This window comes from Erinaceus europaeus, chromosome 2 (assembly GCF_950295315.1).
Source record: "Erinaceus europaeus chromosome 2, mEriEur2.1, whole genome shotgun sequence".
Taxonomy (NCBI): Eukaryota; Metazoa; Chordata; class Mammalia; order Eulipotyphla; family Erinaceidae; genus Erinaceus; species Erinaceus europaeus.
In genome coordinates this window covers 87,666,783-87,681,070 of record NC_080163.1, presented here as the reverse complement: position 1 = coordinate 87,681,070, position 14,288 = coordinate 87,666,783, and the positions used below count along the sequence as shown (strand labels likewise).

Sequence of the window (14,288 nt, the reverse complement as noted above, 5' to 3'; positions counted from 1 at the left end):
ATCTGCCGATCACAACCTAACCAACACAATGATTGCCACCTCAACATGCTTCACTTCAGACTGTGTCCAGAGACTTCACAGGTGGAATGACAACCCTTCAGCTTCATTACTCGGGTGAGACCTTTCCTTTCATAGTATACTCTAATTCTATCTCAGGTGGTTCACTTTCTAACAAAGTCCCAAAATCTAGATATACACTAGTTTCTGTGAGAGAGAGCATATGTCCACACGTATCCATAAACTACTGCAAAATATATATCTGAAAGCAGAAGTACACTAGAGTTTGCAGTGAATACTCCCCTAACACTTCCTCTCCACTATTCCAAGCTTTGGGTCCATGATTGCTCAACAATTTGTTTGGCTTTGTATGTTAACTCTCTTTTCAGTCACCAGGTTCCAGATGTCATCAGGATGCCGGCCAGGCTTCCCTAGACTGAAGACCCCACCAATGTGTTCTGGAGCTCCGCTTCCCCAGAGACTCACCCTACTAGGGAAAGAGAGAGGCAGACTGGGAGTATGGACCGACCAGTCAACGCCCATGTTCAGCGGGGAAGCAATTACAGAAACCAGACCTTCTACCTTCTGCAACCCACAATGACCCTGGGTCCATGCTCCCAGAGGGATAGAGAATGGGAAAGCTATCAGGGGAGGGGGTGGGATATGGAGATTAGGCGGTGGGAATTATGTGGAGTTGTACCCCCCTACCCTATGGTTTTGTTAATTAATCCTTTCTTAAATTAAAAAAAAAGTGATGAATTTATCTTCTCACCTCATTCTAGATGGAGCTTGAAGGAATCATATTAAGTGAGTTAAGCCAGAAAGAAAAGGATGAATATGGGATGATCTCACTCATAGACAGAAATTGAAAATAAGAACAGAAAGGGACATACAAAACAGAACTTTGGTGTATTGCACCAAAGTAAAGGACTCTTGGGTGAGGGGGTTTTTCAGCTCCTGGTGCATGATGGCAGAGGAGAACCTAGGGGAGGGTTTAAAGTGTTTTGAAAAAAACAAATTTTACACATGTATCAACAACTGTATTTACTTACCATTTTTCTGTAAACCATTAATCCCTCCAATACAAATATGCAAATAAGGGGGCCAAGCAGTGGTGCACCTGGTTAAGAGCACACATTACCAAGAACAAGGACCATGGTTTGAACTCCTGCTCTCTACCTGCAGGGGGATTGCTTCATGAGTGGTGAAGCAGGTCTGCAGGTGTCTATCTTCCTCTCTATCTCCTTGTCATATCTCAGTTTCTCTGTCCTAATAATAAAAAATATGTGAATGAAAAAATTTTAAGGTCAAAGTTAATGTTTCTTTTATAAATATGATCATTTTCTGTCAATTGGATGATTCTCTATCTGAAAAGTAATATTCATTAGAGATTGTGAAGCAGCTGGCAACAAAAATCTGCATTCGACCTGCTAACACCCATGTTCAGTGGAGAAGCAATTACAGAAGCCAGACTTTCCACCTTCTGCACCCCATAATGACCTTGTGTCCATACTCTCAGAGGGATAAAGAATAAGAAAGCTATCAGGGTAGGGGATAGGATACGGAGTTCTGGGAGTGAGAATTGTATGGAGTTATACCCCTCTTATCCTATGTTTTTTGTCAGTGTTTCCTTTTTATAAATAAAGATAATAATAATAAACCCCCCAAAACTGCCTTCCCACCATCCCTCTTTTCTGGCATATTTTGAAATCCAGTTGTTTTTCCATTGAATTTTGGTTTTTATTATACCTGTTCTGGATAAAACTGGAATCCTTGAGCTGCCTTGGGATGGCTTCCTGTGGTGCCTGATACTGAAGCCCAAAAATAGCAAGTTGAAGCGTAAAGCATTCTCCAAAAATGAGTAACGTAACTGGAGTATTCTTGGTTATCTTGCAGATATCCGTGTGACTAGACATCTACACTGGGTGGTGAGGTCATTCGCGTCTTCTTTTAATCTGTTGGCTGCTAACTTCTGAAAACTTCTTGGCAGTTCTTTTTTTTTTTTTTTTTTTCCTTCCTTTTTTCTTTCTCCAAGCCAAAGACAGCCAGCCATTTTGAAACTTTCCATATTGGATTGTCATTTTGACTTCCAAGAGTTATTTTGTAAGGTTCACTTGCCTCCTTTTTCCTTATTTCTGGTTCTTTTTCTTTGTGAGGTGGGTGGTGGTGGTGGTGGGGAGGGATGCAGGGTTCTACATTTTTCCATAGTGGTTGCTAAGAAAGACTCTTCTCTGTTTATTGGCCCTAACAAATAGTGACAGCTGAAAGACAAATATGGTGCTGTTTGCAGGAGGATGGAAGGAAGCCAGCAATTAGCAGCCTCTGAGCACAAACGCTCACAATGAAGCCTTTGAGAGTGTTGGCTGGTATTATACTTCCACTGATTGCTTGAAATAACTTTAAAAGGTGTTTGTCTTAGGGCTACAATGACAAATGTATTTCCAGAAATCAGCCAGGGCCCTATAACTTTATAGGATTGTAAAATGACATAGTCTACTTTCCCAAGGAAGCTCTCACTTAATAGGAGCCAGACCTTAGAATAATTAGTGTTCATTTTCAGAGCAATATTCTTTGACCTTTGGGCCCAAGGCTGGATGTCACACACCAATGAGGGAGAGCCAGGAGTAGGTTCATTTATGCTTACCTTATGTAACCTTTTCTTTGAGGGCCTTTACTCCATTTCTTAGCAACCAATGTGTTGTTGCCGTAAAGCTGAGAGAAGCATGATAGCAATCAGGCTGGAGTTTGGAAAAGCATTGTTAGAACAAAGAAAAATAAAAGTGTCTTTCCACCTAACACTATTTTGCTTATGAATAACAGTCTTCTTTGTAATTACAATATAAAAGAAATGGTGATCTGGTATAAATGGAATACCTTGAAATGATGCTTACTGAGGACATTGAGTTGAAGTAGGCTGAACATCTGATCTGCAGCCACAGCTAACAGCACTGAGAGATCAGAGTAATGGTGAGTGCTGTTGGTGTTGATCGCAGTCAATGCCACATGGCAAGCAACCTGGCTCCCGTAGCCTTCCCATTTTCTTTCCTTCCTTCCTTCTTTTCCTTCCTTCCTTCCTTCCTTCCTTCCTTCCTTCCTTCCTTCCTTCCTCCCTCTCTCCCTCTCTCCCTCTTTCTTTCTCTTTCTTTCTTTCTTTCTTTCTTTCTTTCTTTCTTTCTTTCTTTCTTTCTTTCTTTCTTTCGTTATTGCCACCAGGGTTATCATGGGGCTTGGTGCTTGCATGATGATTCCATTGCTTCTGCTGGATTTTTTTTTTAACAGGGCAAAGAGAAATTGAGGGGGGAAGGGAGAAACAGAGAGGTGTTGGTATGCTTCTAAAAACCCCTTCTGTTTCATTAGTTTAATACCCCCTGCTTAACACTGTATTCTATTTACATAACCACTGCTGAGGTCTATTTACATAAATCACTTTTACATTTACATAAAGCACCACACTCCCTCCAGGGCATTAGTGGTTCAGTGATAGAATTCTTGCCAGCTCCACCCCCTCTCCTTGTCACACCCTGATTTTCACCAGTCACTTTTCTCTCCACCCTCTCTACATCACATCCTGTTTACACCCTACTTGGAAAGTATGTAAGGACAACATTGTTCGTTTTAGTTAGTTGGTAGTTGTGTTAGTTTAGCTTAGCTTGGTATAGATTGCGCTGCGTCCTGCATGAATAAAGAGATACTGCGTACAACCCAGCCATGAGTCCCTGGTTGTCTGTTACCCGCCCGTGAAGCCAGCCCGTCGAAAACAGCAGAGAGGGAGAGGGAGAGAGAAAGAGAGAGAGAGAAGTGTAGCACCTCTTCACCACTTGTAAAGCTTCCCCCCTTGAAGGTGGGGCTGGGGGCTTGAACCCAGGTCCTTGTGCATGGTAACATGTGTGCTCAACCAGGTGCACCACTTCCTGGTCCCTCTTCTCATTTCTTTATATCAATGTATTTAGTTGTCAGCACAGATCTTCTTTGTCTCCAGGGTTATCCCTGGGGCTTGGAGCCATCAACATAAATCCAGTGCTCTGGTGGCTTCCTCCTCTCTCCCCCATTTTATTGAATAGGACAGAGAGAAAATGAGAGGGGGAGGGGAAGATAGAGAGGAGAGAACAAAGATAGACACCTGTAAATCTGCTTCACCTCTTGTGAAGCGACCCCCCTGAAGGTAGGGAGTCGGGGGCTTGAACCTGGATCTTTGCATGGGTTCTTACGCTTCCTACTATGTGCACTTAACCCAGTGTGTCACCTCCTGACCCCTCACCTGGGATTCTTAACACCACATGGAGCAAGTTAGGTGCCAACAATTCTCCATGGTTGGCCAAGTGGCACTTTACTGTCTGTCTGTCTAACTATTCTTCTATCTCTCTCTAGACACAGAATAAAAAATGAAATCAGGGAGGATGCTCAGCAGTATCATGTATACCTGAGGCCCTCAATTTGTCTCTGATGTAGCATTAAAATCCCAAATACATTGTTAGATGCCTATTCTATGCAAACCTTTCTGACAGATGCTGAGGTGCAGTGCAAAAAGATCTCCCAGGCCTGCCCTCAGAGAATATACACAGGGATGTGAGAGAATAGTGAGCTGGCAGAGGTCTGGAACTGGTAAGAGAAGATTGTTAATGGCAGTGATCTGGGTGGCAGGGAAGTGCTGGGAAGTCAGCAGTAAAGGAAACTGTCATCTGCTCACAGGCCAGTGGGACTAGTGCTAGGTGAAGGGCACTCATCCAGGGCCTAGGTATTTACTCTGTAGTAGTCTGAGAAGGGGAAGGGGAAGGCCATTCTGAGAAAACTAATGGTTTTCACTACTCTCACATCATCTCAGGATTGGAACAAAATTCTGTCATCAGTGAACTTTAAACTTATTGAGTCTTCGCCAAAATTAATAGTCTTAAACTAGAGATATATGATATATTGTTTGCTAAATTAGAGCTAAAATAATCTTTCTATTTTATTTAATAGGACAGAGAGATATTGAGAGAGAAGGGGGAGATAGAGAGGTATAGATAAAAATAGACACCTGAAGACCTGCTTCACTACTCATGACTCATCCCCCCTGCAGGTGGGGAGTGGGTACTGCACATGGCACTGTGTGAGTTTAACCAGGTTTGCCACCACTTGGTCCCCTTAAAATAAAATTTTACCCAACTAGGTGAAAGTTCAAAAGAAGCAATATAATTGGTTATATAGTACATGATTTATTTATTTATTTAATAATGGTCACCAAGACTGAACGATAAGAGGTACAATTCCACATAATTCCCACCACCAGAGTTTCATATCCCCTCCCCTCCATTGGAAGCTTTCCTATTCTTTATCCCTCTGGAAGCGTGGACCCAGGATCATTGTGGGGTGCAGAAGGTGGAAGGTCTAACTTCTATAATTGCTTCACTGCTGGACATGGGCACTGACAGGTTGATCCATACTCCCAGCATGTCTCTCTCTTTCCCTAGTGGGGTAGGGCTCTGGAAAGGTGGGGTTATAGGACACATTGGTGAGGTTGTCTGCCCCAGGAAGTCAGGTTGGCATTATGGTAGCATCATCAACTTGGTGGCTGAAAAGCATTAATATACAAAGCAGAACAAATTGTTTAATAATCAGGAACATAAAGGTAAGAATATAGCAGATGAGATTTGGGTCTCCATTTTGTAAAAATCTAGTAGGTCTATTTTAGGTATACTCCAAGGGGCTCATGACTTTACTAATTTTTGCTTGAGCCTGACAGCTAACATGCAGGAGGGCTAAAGGTGTTGTCTGGGAAGATGGTGTCACAGTTGGAAATAGGACTAGAAAGCTGGATCGTGGAAGAGTGTAGCTCCCAAATATGGGAAAGGTTTATAAATATTAACTATAAGCCCCATTGATTTGATATGGGGCCCATATTCAGCACAGGAGTCTGTGTAACCTCTGCTTCCCTGTAGATTTGACTTTGCATTCTATAGTCATAGCTAGGAACATTCCTGGCTGCACTCATTGCAGGACCAATCTTCCTCCAGTGGTAGAGTATGCTGACCCAACCTCCCTACCAATGTTGACCCACAATGAGAGCAAGGTCCTATAGAGGCCCACAAGAGGGTCCACTATGCTGTTTTTGATGGAGATGACCAGTAACAGTGGAGAGAGGGATTTATTAGAAGAGGTCTAGGACTAACATGCCTATGTGGGAATCCCAGGACTCCCTGATTAGTGCCCTGGATGATGGGATGGCCTGGGAGTAACTGAAGGAGCCATAATTAAAGTATGCCAGTCTCTTGCCCTTATCCTGTTGTTGTTGTCCTTACTTTGTCTGATAAGGTTAGCCTTGGAGTGGTTAAGGGAAATGAAATAGGAAGTAGGTGAGGAGGTACATGATTCTTTTTATATAAAACAACTAGAGTAGTCATATTCTTAGCAATAGGAAGTAGATTAGCTGTTTCAGGAGCTGAGGGTTTAGGGAGAATAATCAGTGTTTGCTAATGGCTGTATGGTTTCTTTTTGAGGTGTAAAACATATTCTGGAACTAAACAGTGGTGAGAGTTAAACAACTTGGTGAATATCTACCATTTAATTCAATACTTTAAAGGAATATAGTAGTAAATTATATCTCAATAAAACATATAAAACAGTAGATTAAATACAGAAAATAAGGAAGTTATACTTTTCATCAGACATCCACGTAATAGGGTTAATGAAGTTATTCTCTATGATAATTATTACTATTTCCAGCCCTCTTTATCTTTGTTTTAAAAAATTATTAGTAATTCAATATTGATTCACAAAATTATGATATAACAGGGGTATAATTCCATGCTATTCCCACCAACAGAGTTCTGTGTCGCCGATTTTATCCACTGGAAACTGCAGTAGTTCTTCCAAGGTCACAAATATAGGTTGACTATTACTTCTATAACTATTTATATTTATATATATTTTCTAATTTTTTCTATGTTTCTACCTTTTCTTCCTTTCTAAGTCATACATACACCTATCACTTCTTAATGGCCTTCCTTTATACCTCTTCTTTCTCTGGGTCCTGATGGATATGGAGTTTAGAGCCCTGTGATCATCTTACCCTGACATTTCTTCTCCTCTGGGGGTATGGACCAAAATTCTTTATGTGGTGCAGAAAGTGGAAGTTCTGGCTTCTGTAATTGCTTCTCTGCCAGACATGGACACTGGCATGTCAATTTATATCCCCAGCCTCTTTCTATCTTTCCCTACTTGGGTAGGGCTCTGAAGAGGTGAGGTTCTGGGATACATTAGTGAGGTCATCTGTCCAGGGAAGTCAGGATGGAATCATAGTAGCATCTGCAACTTGGTAGCTGAAAGGCAGTAAGATATAAAGCAGGACTTTTTTTTTCTTTTCAGTAAACAGGAACCAAAATATAGGACTAGAGCTGATGAGAATAGGGATCTTAGAGTGGAAAGAAGCTGTTTCAGTAGTAATTTTTGCTTGAGCTTGATAACTAATATGCAGGTGGACTAAAAATAGTTTATGGGAAGATTGTGTAAGAGTTGAAAATAGAGCTAGAAAGCTGGATTAGGGAAGACAGTAGCTCCCAAACATGAATAAAGTATATGAATACAATTAACTGTTTAATTCACCGATCTGACCCAGGCTATATATATATTCACAGCTAGTACAGGAGCCTGTGTAACCTCCAAGACTCTGTCAGCCTGAGATTTCAGTCCATGGTCACAGCTGGGAACATTCTAGGCTGCACTCATGTCAGGATCAGTCTTACTTGAGTGGCAGAGTGGGCTGACACAGCCTCCCTTTGGAGAGTGGGGCAGTCCCTATCACTGCTGCTTTATAGTGAGGACAATGTCCTGGAGAGGCCCATAAAAGGGCTTATGATGACATTCCTGATGGAAGTGACCAGTGATGATGAAGAAAGGAATCTATTAGAGGTCTAGGCCCATCATATTTATGTGGGAAACCAAGAATTCTCTAACTAGGATCCCAGATGATGGGGTAGCCTGGTTGTGGCCATAAGTAAGACACTCTCTTGCCTTTATCCAGTTTTTGTAATCCTTTCTTTACCTGAAGAGGTTAGATTTTCTCCCAGTTTTTAAAACATTGACTGTCATTTGTTGTATCCAAACCAGTATTAAGTTTGTGGGTTCTGGCTTCAAGTTAAGGAGGAAATACATCTAGGATTTTAGTGAGGTCTAAGTTAACCTCTCAAGGTCATTCTACTTAATTTACTTGTCTGATGATTCTTTTCTTGCCTTTTTTTATTGGATAGAGACAGAGAGAAATTGAAAGAGGAGGGGAGATAGAAAGGGAGAGAGACAGAGAGACATCTACAGCCCTGTTTCACCACTCATGAAGCTTTCCCCCTGCAGGTGGGGGCCAGGGGTTCAAACCTGGGTCCTTGTGCACTATAATGTGTGCACTTAGCCAGGTGCACCACAGCCTAGGCCCTTGTCTGATGATTCTAATAAAGGTTGTCATAGGGATGATAATATACTTTTGTCAACATAACTCTTGGCCCGTTGTATACAGGGTTTCTTCTAAAGATTATCCACTCTTTTATCTTATTGTGCAGATCTGGGGAATGAATCCAGGACCTCACACACACACACAAGGCATGAGCTTTATTAACTGAGCTCCCTCCCCTGCCTTGATTTTCCAAACATTCCAATTTCATACATATTATGTTGAATAATCAGCCTATATAAAATTCCCAGAAGGATAAAGAATAGGAAAGCTATCAGGGGAAGGGATGGGATACAGAGGAGCTAGTGGTGGGAACTGTGTGAAGTTGTACCCCTCTTATCCTATGTTTTTTTTCAATGTTTCCTTTTTATAAATAAAAAAATAAATAAAAATTTACATTATTTATAGCAAATTGATAAACTGAAACCTCAACTGGTAATCAGAATTCAACTCATCTACCACTTGAACTCTGTAAAAATGAATCAGCAGACAAATTCATTGTGAGATGACGTGTAAATTCAAAGAATTTTGGTTAAGTTGGTGTTTTATCTTTTGATTTCTTCTCCCTGGGAGATTAGAAATGATAAACATGCTCAAGAGTCTCAAGATTAGAAATGATAAACGTACTCTCAATAGGTGTACTTATTAAAAACATACTCATTTGGTACATCTTATCACCATTATGTATACAAATATACTAATTCATTACAATTTTACATTTTAGCAATGTTCTATCCTTTTAGGCCTGGTTATATTGCTAAAATAGATAACATGTGTGGAATAGTTCATGTCCATCACTCTGTTTTAAATGTAAGATGAAAAGTGGACATTTCTTTCTTTTGTCCCCTGACTCACAGTGTTATGAGAGGTTTTTTTCACATGACAGAAAACAGACTCTTGAATTCTTAACTTGTGTTGGAAGCAAGGAATTATGGTATAGTGAAGGGAAAAATTGGGCCATATTTTATCCTGGAGGTTGGTGAGAATATAGGGAAAGAGAGAAAGACTGAAGGGAGTGGTGTGTCATTTGCTTTCTCTTCTGGAAACCTGTGTTTTAAGGTGAATTAACTTCAAGAGCAATCTGGACCTCTGCCACATTCAAGTTCACTGGGCAAAGTGATATTGGCAACTGAAAGGGAGCTTTGAGACTCATCTTTTTCAGGATACCTGCTTCCTTATCTGACTTGGAGGCAGAATTAAGAAGCCAAGGATCTACAGTATTGCACATAATGGCAAGGTGAGGTGAACTCCAGATAGAGGCTGGCTGAGTCTAGGCAAGATGCCCGGAGAAAGGGCCAGGCAGAGATTTGGAGTCTGCTGTTGCAGGAATTAACCTGAAGCTGAGTCAGCCATTAAGTAATCATCCTCACCAAACCAGGAGAGGTGATCTCCAGTTACAAAGTCCTCAGATTTCAACCCCAAGGTAAGGAGATACACAGAGACAAGGCACGAAGTCCTGGGTACCAGAAGAGGTGGAGACTATTCTGCCCAAGACTCTGTTCAGATCTTTTGCACTGCTATGAGGTTGCAAGACTCTCATTTATTTTCACCTTGAAACAATTTTGGGAAGGAAGTATAGAAGGGAAACTATTAATATTTAAAAAGATTAAGCATTGTTCTCTTGATGACAGATTCTTTCCTAGCATGAGAGCTTAAATTTGCAATGGAATGCACCAAGATAGGAATAGACATTGAGTTATTTTTATACATAAATATTATTTTCTATGATATTATTAGTATGTACTTAGATATCATCATATATTTCCTTATGAGGTCATTTTTGAATGATACAAGGTGTATCATAATAAAGAGTGACACAATTTACTGACCCAGGTCCCTATTTCTGGGTATTTAGGGTTCTCTAAATATTTTATATCAGAAATAACACAAGAGTACCTATCTGTAGAGGAATTTTTGAACATGCTCATAGTTATTTCTGGTGAATAAATATGCATGCATGACTACATAGGGTAGATATACAAAATATATGAAAGTAACATTGCTTGGTTGTTGTAGAGCCAGATGTTGTAGTGCGTGGGCCTCAGAGAAGAGAGAGAGAGGGTCCTGAGCGAAGAGGAAACACAAATCTTTATTCGCGCTGGCACCTCAGAGTTGGGTGTTAGAGAAGCAGGTTGGGCCACGTGGAGGTAGAGAAAATGGCCGCCTCACGCAGTAACCTTTCCTGCGTCTGAACACCAGAGTGGAGCGCCGGCAAGAGAGCGAGGTGCGGAAAACGAAGGGTTTTTATAGGAGTAGCTTTCGCGAGAATGGGAAGGGGGAGGAGTAACCATAGCACTCCAGGATAGGATGATAACTCTCGTGAGAATGGGAAGGGGGAGGAGTAACCATAGCACTCCAGGATAGGATGATAACTCTCATGAGAATGGGAGGGGGGAGGAGTAACCAGAGCACTCCAGATATCGCGGGGATATAGACAATGTCCTGAGGGCACAACATGGCTGAACAGGCACTCTGAGAATGTCCCAACTCTCCAGGGAACTAGCAGTAGCCTGAGGGGACAACATGGCAGATGTGACTGTATTGGCACAATTTCCCAGCACTTGGTCAGTGGATGGACAATATTTAAAATATTCTTTTATGTTTTGTCAAATTTTTATACAAATATTCTATCAATTTGTGTTTCCATAAAAACAATATAGGGACAAAATGTTTCATTGTTGCTAATTTTCTGGGTGACATTAATGATTTATTTTTTGACTGTGCATTAGACAGTACTTTGTAAATTTTAGGGTTAAATCTTTTTAAAAAAATTTCTTTGGTATTGGGGAATTAATGTTTTACATTCGACAGTAAATTCAGTAGTTTGTACATGCATAACATTTCCCAGTTTTCCATATAACAATACAACCCCCAATAGGTCCTCCACCATCCTTTTTGGGCCTGTACTCTCCCCCCACCCCACCCCAGAGTCTTTTACTTTGGTGCTTATGCCAATTCCAGTTCAGGTTCTACTTGTGTTTTATCTTCTGATCTTGTTTTTAAGCTTCTGCCTGAGAGTGAGATCATCCCATATTCATCCTTCTGTTTCTGACTTACTTCACTTAACATGATTTCTTCAAGCTCCATCTAAGATGGGCTGAAAATGGTGACATCATAATTTTTTATAGCTGAGTAGTATTATTCCACTGTGTTTATATACCACAACTTGCTCAGCCACTCATCTGTTGTTGGACAGCTGTATTGCTTCCAGGTTTTGGCTATTACAAATTGTGCTGCTAAGAACATAAGTGTACACAGATCTTTTTGGATGGGTGTGTTGGGTTCCTTAGGCTTTATCCCCAGGAGAGGAATTGCAGGGTCATAGGGTAGGTCCATTTCTGAGAGTTGTCTAGACTGTTCTCCACAGAGGTTGGACCAACTGACATTCCCACCAGCAGTGCAGGAGGGCTCCTTTGACCCCACAACCTCTCTAGCATTTGCTGCTGTTACCTTTTCTTATGTATGACATTCTCACAGGAGTGAAGTGGTATCTCATTGTTGTCTTTATTTGCATTTCTCTGACAATCAAAGACTTGAAGCATTTTTTTCATGTGTTTCTTGGCCTTTTGGATTTATCTCTTCTGTGGTGAATATTCTGTCCATGTCCTCTCCCCATTTTTGGATGGGATTGTTTGTTTTCTTGTTGTTGAGTTTGGCAATCTCTTTATATATTTCAGTTATTAAACTCTTGTCTGATGTATGGCATGTAAAGATTTTCTCCCATTCTGTGAGGGGGCTCTTGGTTTGGGTAGTGGTTTCTTTCACTGTGCAGAAGTTTTGTAATTTGATGTAGTCCTATGGGTTTATACTTGCCTTAGTCTTCTTTGTAATTGGAATCGTTTCATTGAAGATGTCTTTAAAATTTATGTGGACAAGAGTTCTGCCAATATTTTCCTCTAAGTATCTGATAGTTTGTGGTCTAACATCCAAGTCCTTGATCCACTTGGAATTTACTTTTGTATTTGGTGAAATATAGTGGTTCAATTTCATTCTTCTTCATGTTTCAACCCTTTTTTTCCAACACCATTTGTTGAAGAGACTCTGCTTTCCCCATTTAATAGTCTGGGCACCTTTGTCAAAGATTAGATGCCTATAGGTGTGAGGGCTTACTTCTGGGCTCAGGGTTACATCATTTTAGTTACATGCATATAGATCTAACCATTCCTACCAAGGTTCTTTATTTTTTACTTTTTTTATTCCCAAGTTTATGTAATTATTCATATGCTTAGAAATTTTGTGAAGCCCCCCCCCCCCCAATCTCTTCATGTCATTTGTTTTGTATGGTATCGTTAACTGAACCAGTCCTCAAAGGAAACTGAGCTCCTAGTCTCTGGTCACTAATTCTTATTCTCACTTGGGGCCAAATTTCTTTCCACAGAGCCAGTGCTTAGGAATCTCTTCCTCCTTTTATTTGAACTCCATTTCCAGTTGCTTTTCAGTCTGCTGGCATTTTTTCTCCCTGAAATATTTCTTATAAAGACTTTATAGATCACTCTTATTTGGTCTTAATGAGTCAGTTGACTTTTTTTATTTGAGAAGATTAACCTCTTGTCCATTCCAGTAACTTCTCAGTGCCACAGGTCAGATGAGGGCAGAACCCATGGCTCCATAATGTCGGGCTTTAGACATCTACTCTGGCCATTAACTCAGAATCTCCCAATGCTACTAGAGTTCTCATCACTTATGTCATATCTTTTTGTTGGAGCCATCAAAATAATAAAGTGACAGGGAGCACTTTATTCTCCTCTGTTATTTTTATATTTTTAGTGTTTCTACTTTTATGCTGTTTTCCCTAAAAATAATTAGTTTACTATACAAATTATGATAACCTTTGTGTACAACATATTATCTGCTTAATAAAAAACTTCTGTCAAAATGTCAAAATGAGTTCAGCCTAGAATATTCCTAGCTGTGACCATGGACTGTGAGCTCAGACTAACAGGGATACAGAGGTTACACAGGCTCCTGTCCTAAATATGAATAGATGTGAACCCTAAGTCAGATCGATGGAGTTTACATTTAGTGGTATTTATATACTTCCCCCATATTTGGGAAATACTCTCTACCCTGATCCAGTTCTTTAGTCCTATTCTCAACTCTAACACCATTTTCCCAGGCAATACTTTTAATCCACTTCCATGTTAGCTATTGGGCTCAGACAAAATTTACTAAAGTCATGAACCACTTGGAAGATAACTAACACTGACTTCCTAGCTTATTCCCATATGAAGACCCTTAGTTCCATCTGCTCTATTCTTACCTTTAGCTTTCTGATTATTAAAATAATTGTCCTGTAGGATGCCGGCCAGACTTCCCTGGATTGAAGACCCCACCAATGTGTCCTGGAGCTCAGCTTCCCCAGAGACCCACCCTACTAGGGAAAGAGAGAGGCAGACTGGGAGTATGGACCGACCAGTCAACGCCCATGTTCAGCGGGGAAGCAATTACAGAAGCCAGACCTTCTACCTTCTGCAACCCACAATGACCCTGGGTCCATGCTCCCAGAGGGATAGAGAATGGGAAAGCTATCGGGGCAGGGGGTGGGATATGGAGATTGGGTGGTGGGAATTGTGTGGAATTGTACCCCTCCTACCCTATGGTTTTGTTAATTAATCCTTTCTTAAATAAAAAATAATAAAAAAAATAAAAAAAATAATTGTCCTGCATTATATCTTACTGATTTTCAGCCATCAAGTTGCAGATGCTATCATAACACCATCCTGACTTCCCTGGGCAGATGACCTCACCAATGTGTCCTGGAACCCCACCTCCCAAGAGCCCTACTCCACTAGGGAAAGACAGAAACAGGCTAGGGGTATGGATCAACCTGCCAACATCCACGCTTAGTGGAGAAGCAATTACAGAAAGCAGA

General features: G+C 40.8%; 1 long non-coding RNA gene across 1 annotated transcript in view; it reads left to right on the top strand.

The window, feature by feature from the left end:
• Positions 1-2,824: 2,824 nt before the first annotated feature.
• LOC132536193 (uncharacterized) overlaps positions 2,825-14,288 on the top strand; it is a 35,487-nt gene continuing 24,023 nt past the window's right edge. Inside the window, exons 1-2 of the long non-coding RNA XR_009547860.1 lie at positions 2,825-2,964; positions 9,579-9,839. This is a non-coding gene — a long non-coding RNA (uncharacterized LOC132536193). The remainder of the gene's footprint in view (positions 2,965-9,578; positions 9,840-14,288) is intronic.